Source organism: Muntiacus reevesi, chromosome 4 (genome assembly GCF_963930625.1).
Source record: "Muntiacus reevesi chromosome 4, mMunRee1.1, whole genome shotgun sequence".
In the NCBI taxonomy this organism is placed as follows: Eukaryota; Metazoa; Chordata; class Mammalia; order Artiodactyla; family Cervidae; genus Muntiacus; species Muntiacus reevesi.
Window position 1 is genome coordinate 163,652,087 of NC_089252.1, and position 6,481 is coordinate 163,658,567.

Consider the following 6,481-nt stretch of genomic DNA (forward strand, 5'->3'; position numbering starts at 1 on the left):
GTACTGGAGAGGGGCTGTTTCCATGGGGTACTCTAGTCCCTACCTGGGAAGCTCATGTGTGGGTCCCTGATGAGCGGCATGCAGAAAATCTTCCTGATAATTCTTTATGCATTTACAGTTTTGGAGGGGAAAAAAAAACTTACCTCGGCCAGCTTTACTTAGATAAACTCACCTCCAGAGGTGCTTTGCCTTGATGTCTAGTCACGTGATCCATTGCCCTAAATGAGAAATGGAAGTCCTACTGGGATTGACATGCTTTTTTTCCTAAAGGGATAGTATTTTAGGTTTGCAGGCCATGTCTTTATCGCAGATACTTAATTCTGCTGTTTCAGTACAAAAGTAGGCAACCCACAACTGAATATGCATGGTTATGTTCCATTATCAAAAAAGATAAAAGCCGTAATTTGCCAATCTCAGATGTAGTAGGTTGCCTCTTAGAAGTTCTGAAGACTAGAAAAACAAAAGAGGTGAGAAGACACCCATTAAGTTTCCAGACTACCATCAGAAAAACAAATACTTGGATTTATCACAATATCCAGTTACCAAGGGAGAGGAGACTTGACTTGCATAGACCCAAAGTGAGAGAAAGTACAGACAACTCCATCTATTTTTCTAACTTGCACCCTCTCTATTCCCACTGAGACTGTACAATGCCCTACTGTAGAACCAGACACCATACACATGTAGTATTTGTTTCTTCTTCTTTCTCTACCCTCAGTGGGTTTAATCGGCTAGTCACATATGTGCCTTGAAGTCTGCTGTGGCAAGAGCAGAGAACCTAAGTCCCCCAGCTGAAAACTCGATGCAGAGAACTTTACTGATGGCCTAGGGATTCCTCCGTAAGACAAGATTTACATGTGGAACATGGGAGCTGGCTTCACGAAGACCACAGAACAGATGGCAGTTCTAAATCTCAGTCTTTGAGAGGACGCTTTCATGACACTTTAAGCTGGTGAGACCTGAGCTCTAGATCCTCGAGACTGGCAGCTCTGACATGCTGGTAGGTCCTCAAAGGGCAGAGAAACACAGAGAACGATTGTAATTACCATTTACTGTGATAAAAAGGGCTCTGCAGACTAGGTTCTTTAACTCGGTTTACCCAAGCTCATAAAACTAACTAGAGTCAGGATTTCAAAGATCTGGCTTTGAAGACACCTTTCTATTAAATTCTGCTGTCTCTCTGATCTAAGAAGGATTTCACTCTCATAGATCTGAGTGCCTACTCTGTCTGGAAGTGAGCTGGGTTATGAAAGAGAAATATTCTTTTTCTGACCTCCAGGACATTATCATGTAGATTGAAAAGAAAACTTGTCCCTGATACCTGTATTTACAGGGAAAATAGTTTCAGACTAAGAAGGAGAGTTGACACTGCCATTCAAATGGTTTCCTTGTCCTGCTCCACAGCCTGACTTTTCAAAACAGAAAACAAAGCTCCTTTGACAAACCTTTAAATAGACTCACCAAAAAAAATAATAGACTCACCAAGAATAAGAAGGGCTCAAATAAGTAACATCAGAAATGAAAGGGAAGACGTTACAACTGCACCTCAGATACACAATGGAGCCTAAGAGAGTACCACAATTAATTAGATGCCAACAAATCAGATAACTCAAATGAACAAATTCCCAGAAACATACAACCTTCCAGGACTGAATCATGAAAAAAACAGGAAATGTGAATAGTCTAATCACTAGTAAGGACCAGGTAGCTTCACTGGTGAATTCTACCAAGCGTTCAAAGTGGAACTAACAACAAACCTTCTCAAAGTCTTCCAGAAATAGAAAAGGAAGGAACACTTACAAACTCATTTTACAAGGCCAGCATTACTCTCATACCAAAACCAGACAACAGGTCAATATTCCTGACAAAGAGGCAAAAATCTTGAACAAAGTATCAGTAGACTGAATTCAACAGCACATTAAAAGGTTTACACACCATGATCAAGTGGAATTTAGTACAAGGATTCAAGAGTGGTTCCGTATCCACAGATCAATGTTATATACTACGTTAACAAGATGAAAGATAACAAAGATAATCATCTCAACAGATACAGAAAGAGTATTTGACAAAATTCAGCATTCATTTATGATAAATGGCTATAGAGGAAATGTACCTCAACATAAAAGCCATAGATGAGAAGTCCACAGCTAGCATCTTATTCAACAATGAACACTGGAAAACTTTGAGCAGGAAAAGAAACAACTGACCAGGGTTCAGTCCTTGGTCAGGGAACTATTTAATAAGATCCTGCAAGCTGCACAACACAGCCAGAAATAAGACAAGGATATTAAGAGAATCCGTGTGCACTGCTGGTGAGAATGTAAATTGAAATAGCCACTGTGGACAACAGTATGGAGGTTCCTCAAAAAGTTAAAAATAGAACTACCATATGATCCAGCAGTTCCACTTCTGGGTATTTATATGAAAAAAAAAAACCACTAATTTGAAATCCCATATTCACTGCAGCATTATATATAATAGCCAAGATACAGAAATGAGTATCCATCAATGGATGCATGGATAAAGAGGATGATGTATATATACACAATACTATTCTGCCATAAGAATGAATGAAATCTTGCCACTTGTGGCAATATGCATAGATCCTAAGGGCCTTATGTTAAGTAAGACAAAGAACGACAAATACCTCATGATCTCACTAGTATGTAGAATTTAAAAAATAATAATGAACAGTTACAACAGGAAAGAAAACCACGCTTATCGCTATGGAGAACAAATGTGGTGGTTGCCAGAGGTGGGGGTTGGGGAGTAGCACATACAGATGAAGGGGGTCCAAAGGTACCAACTTCCGGTTATAAAACCAGCCATGGGGATGTAACGTACAGCACAGTGACTGCAGTGCTGTATCACATATTTGAAATTTGCTAAGAGTACATGTTAAACATCCTCCTCATAAGGAAAAAAATACTTTTGTAACCGTGAATGGCAATGTATAACTAACATAATGACCAAACCTAATTTACCAAGAGAAAATGGGACAAACCTTTAGCCAAAACCTATAAAACGGTAGGTACCTGGAACAGGGCACAGCTGCCCAGTGGTAGAGGCTCAACTTGTCTCCAAAGACAGAAGAATATCTTCTGCACATTATATAACTGAAAAGTATAAATACCAGTATACAGCTATAACTACCAAAATCTAGTAGAAGCTTCTTTATATGGTTGCTAAAGTATTGTTCTCAGCACATGCTGGAAAACATTTTAATGGACTCTCGGCTGGCAGGCCCCAGACAGAAGTCCAAGCCTTCCCTCCAGAGGGTCTCTATTACCCACAGAAGTTGGTGCGTGGGAGAGCCCAGCGCAGGGGCGGAGCTGCTCTTTCAGCAGCTGCTGCAGGCCAAGCTCCTGGCTTGGCTTCTGAGGCACCTGTTGTCCAAATCAAGACCATCAGACGCTACTCCTTTGCCTCGTCCTAATGCTAGGAAAGTAGCTCAGAAATATAGCTGCTTCTGCTTAAGCCCTGAAGAAAAGTGGCTTCCCTATGTCCTTTTCTTCCCCAGGCCTCCCGTGTTTTCCAGCTCCTCCGAGATCACATGAGTAGCAACGTTATTAGACCTGACATCAACACAAGAACTTGGATCCTTTCAGCAGTCTGGAATGAGGGACCACTTACTGAGTCATCTATCAGGCAGCCTTCAGCCAGTGACTGCACTTTTATGGATGATTCCATAGAAAGTGAAGCCTGGGATGCTGAGTCTGGTCTTCTGTACCGCAGGGGAACACAAAAACAGGGGGTCTCGGTCATCCCACCCCCTTTCTCCCAGTATTGCCACTTAGGGCCCTGGTGAAGGGTTCGGCCGGGGATGAACACTGACTTTACAAGGAGAGGCAGGAAGCCTTGCAGAACAGCCCCATTCCTTCTCCAAGCTGCCCAAGTGGCTGTTTCCAGACACGATGAAATGTTTAGTCCCACAGATGATATGCCCCCCAGCTCAGAGAGCTGACATGAGCTGAAGACATGCCCCAGCCCCCACAGAGATTGCTATCTGGGGTGAGAATTCACACACATGACAACACCAGTCGAGAAACAAAGGCCACGGCCTCCAGATGACACCCACATGTGGCCCTCTGGTCTGGATCGTTCAGCACCCACAGGAACATGACGGCGGGCAGCCCTGGGCCCCGCAGCTCTGAGCCTTATGGGTCTAACTCGTCAGAGAAGACAGACAACGCCCTGCCATTATATTTATGGGGGCTACACGGAAAGGCACTGAATGTAGATTTCTTGGTCTGTTAATTGCCCTGGATCTTGAGTGTTTTGCCTTCCCTAAGCATGAGTTTAGAAAAAAACAAAAAATTTCACTTTAAAAAAAATGTCCCTCTTGGAAATTACATCCTAGGTGATGCTTCTTAGACGAATGTCAGTGTCAACATGATATGTAAACGTCCTGGCCCAGCAGTAAGGCAGCCATACCACCACTACAGGAAGAATTTGAAAAATAGTACCACCTTACACTACATCAAGCTTTACAGGGTGTAGAGTGCCTTGACCTTCATTATCTTATTTGGTCCTCATGAGTCTGATGAAGAAAGCAAACATGATGCCCTCTCCACTTTACAGGGGGGTAACACAGCTGGTCCAGGGCAACTGCTACTGTAAATTTTAACTGCCCCTGCCAAAGATGAACTCAGAACCCACGGAGAATTATCTGTGAGTTCCTTTCTCGTAACAGGAAAGACAGCAAGAGTGATGCCAATATAACACACTACCCAAAGAAAGGCTTGAGAAACCAGTGGCTATTACGTAGAAAATTTTCCTGTAAATCATAAATTCTGCCAGGTAACTCCGACTCATCCTTAAAAATCTTAGCTCTAGATCACGCCCTCTAGGAAGCCTTCTCTAAAAGCCTAAAGTAATAAACTCTCACAGCGCTCTGTATTTCATCTTGGTGAGACTTGCCGGTTTTCATTACACGTGGAAACTGATGCAAACCAGTTTCAGTGAAGACAGGACCATGATGTTTTCTCTCACCATAACTGACACAGTCCTAACATCCTCGGGTAACAAAATACTTGCTGAATAAAAGAAGGTAAAACACTTGGTGTTCTACTTAAGTTTCTTTTTGTGTGAAGAACAGAAAAAAAATTAGAAGTGAAAAGTTATTTAAAAAATATAAAAAGGATTGTTGTAAGAATATAGGTATCACAGAACCCAACAGTAAAACAGACACACTCATTCCTCAAATATGATTACAATTAGTCCTAAGCTGTTTGAAGAAAAAGGAGGGAGGGAGGGGAATAAGAGGGGGAGGATGGAAAAGAGGGAAGAAACTACAATAATTCACATTTTAATAAGCAGAAATCTTACTGTATTTCTAATAATATGAAAGTAACCTTAAAATATTAAGTTAGAATAGTATTGATCATGTGCATTAAAGTTATAATACTGTAAGTAACTGTGGGAGGGAACCAAACAGTTGATGGTACCAGTAACATCAGCATTTGTCACTTGGCAGATTTTTCAAAACTAGGCAAAATTAGGAATGTGTAGAACTCACCTTGTTTTTGTTTTTCCAAAAAATAACACTAATTTTTAAGGACACATTGCAATGCAAGGACCTAAAATATGAACTATCCGTAGTGATGTCACCACTCCTGTTGCCGAGAGTGGTGTTAATAATTTGCGTCCTCTCTTTCTGGCCTGGTCAGTATGGTTAGAGAATTATCAACTCTACTGATCTCTTAAGAACATACTTTTGGTTTCGCTGATTTTGTTTGTTGCTGTTTCATTTGTTACCACTCTTTATCCCTTCCTTTCTTCTGCTTACTTTGGGTTTGCTTTTCTTTTTAAGAGGAGGCTGAGGTCATTCGTTTGAGCCCTTTCATCTTTTCTAAAAGGCATTTAGTACCATAAATTTCCCTCTGTTTCCACTCTTGACCCCGTAGTAGAAATGGGCACATGAGTACAGAGCTCATGTAAACAAAGATGATTCCTTTCTGAGGGAAGAGGGTACCAGGAGAAATTCAACAGCTAACAAGTATCAGGTAGGTTCTGCATTTACTCTCTTCACCTTCCAGAGGCCGCACAGACTCTCCTCTTGGCTTCTTGCTGCCCCATTCTGCCTTCTCTGTAGTCTCTCTCTGCTCCTGACACAAGGCTCAATGGTGGGTTCAGTCCCCTGGCTCGTGAGTACCCATCACAGACTGACTACGATTCCTCTGTTTCTTTATTTAGAATTTTAAGAAAGTCTAATTGATCAACAGTCTTGTATCCAAGGCCTAACTAAAGCCCAGTTAGCCATGGCTGGGCCACAGGGTGACAGTATACAGAGGACTACCCTTTCCAGGGCTAAGTGAGGCACGACAGGGCGTCTCTGCAGGCTGGCCGTCGCTCTCAGTGTGGACGTAACCTGTTTAAAGAGAACTATGCACCTGGATAGATCCCTTCAACCTATGAAATACTCTGCAGAGCTCTAAGATTTATACTTAGTGTTTGGGAAAAAACATGGGGTGCTTGTTAA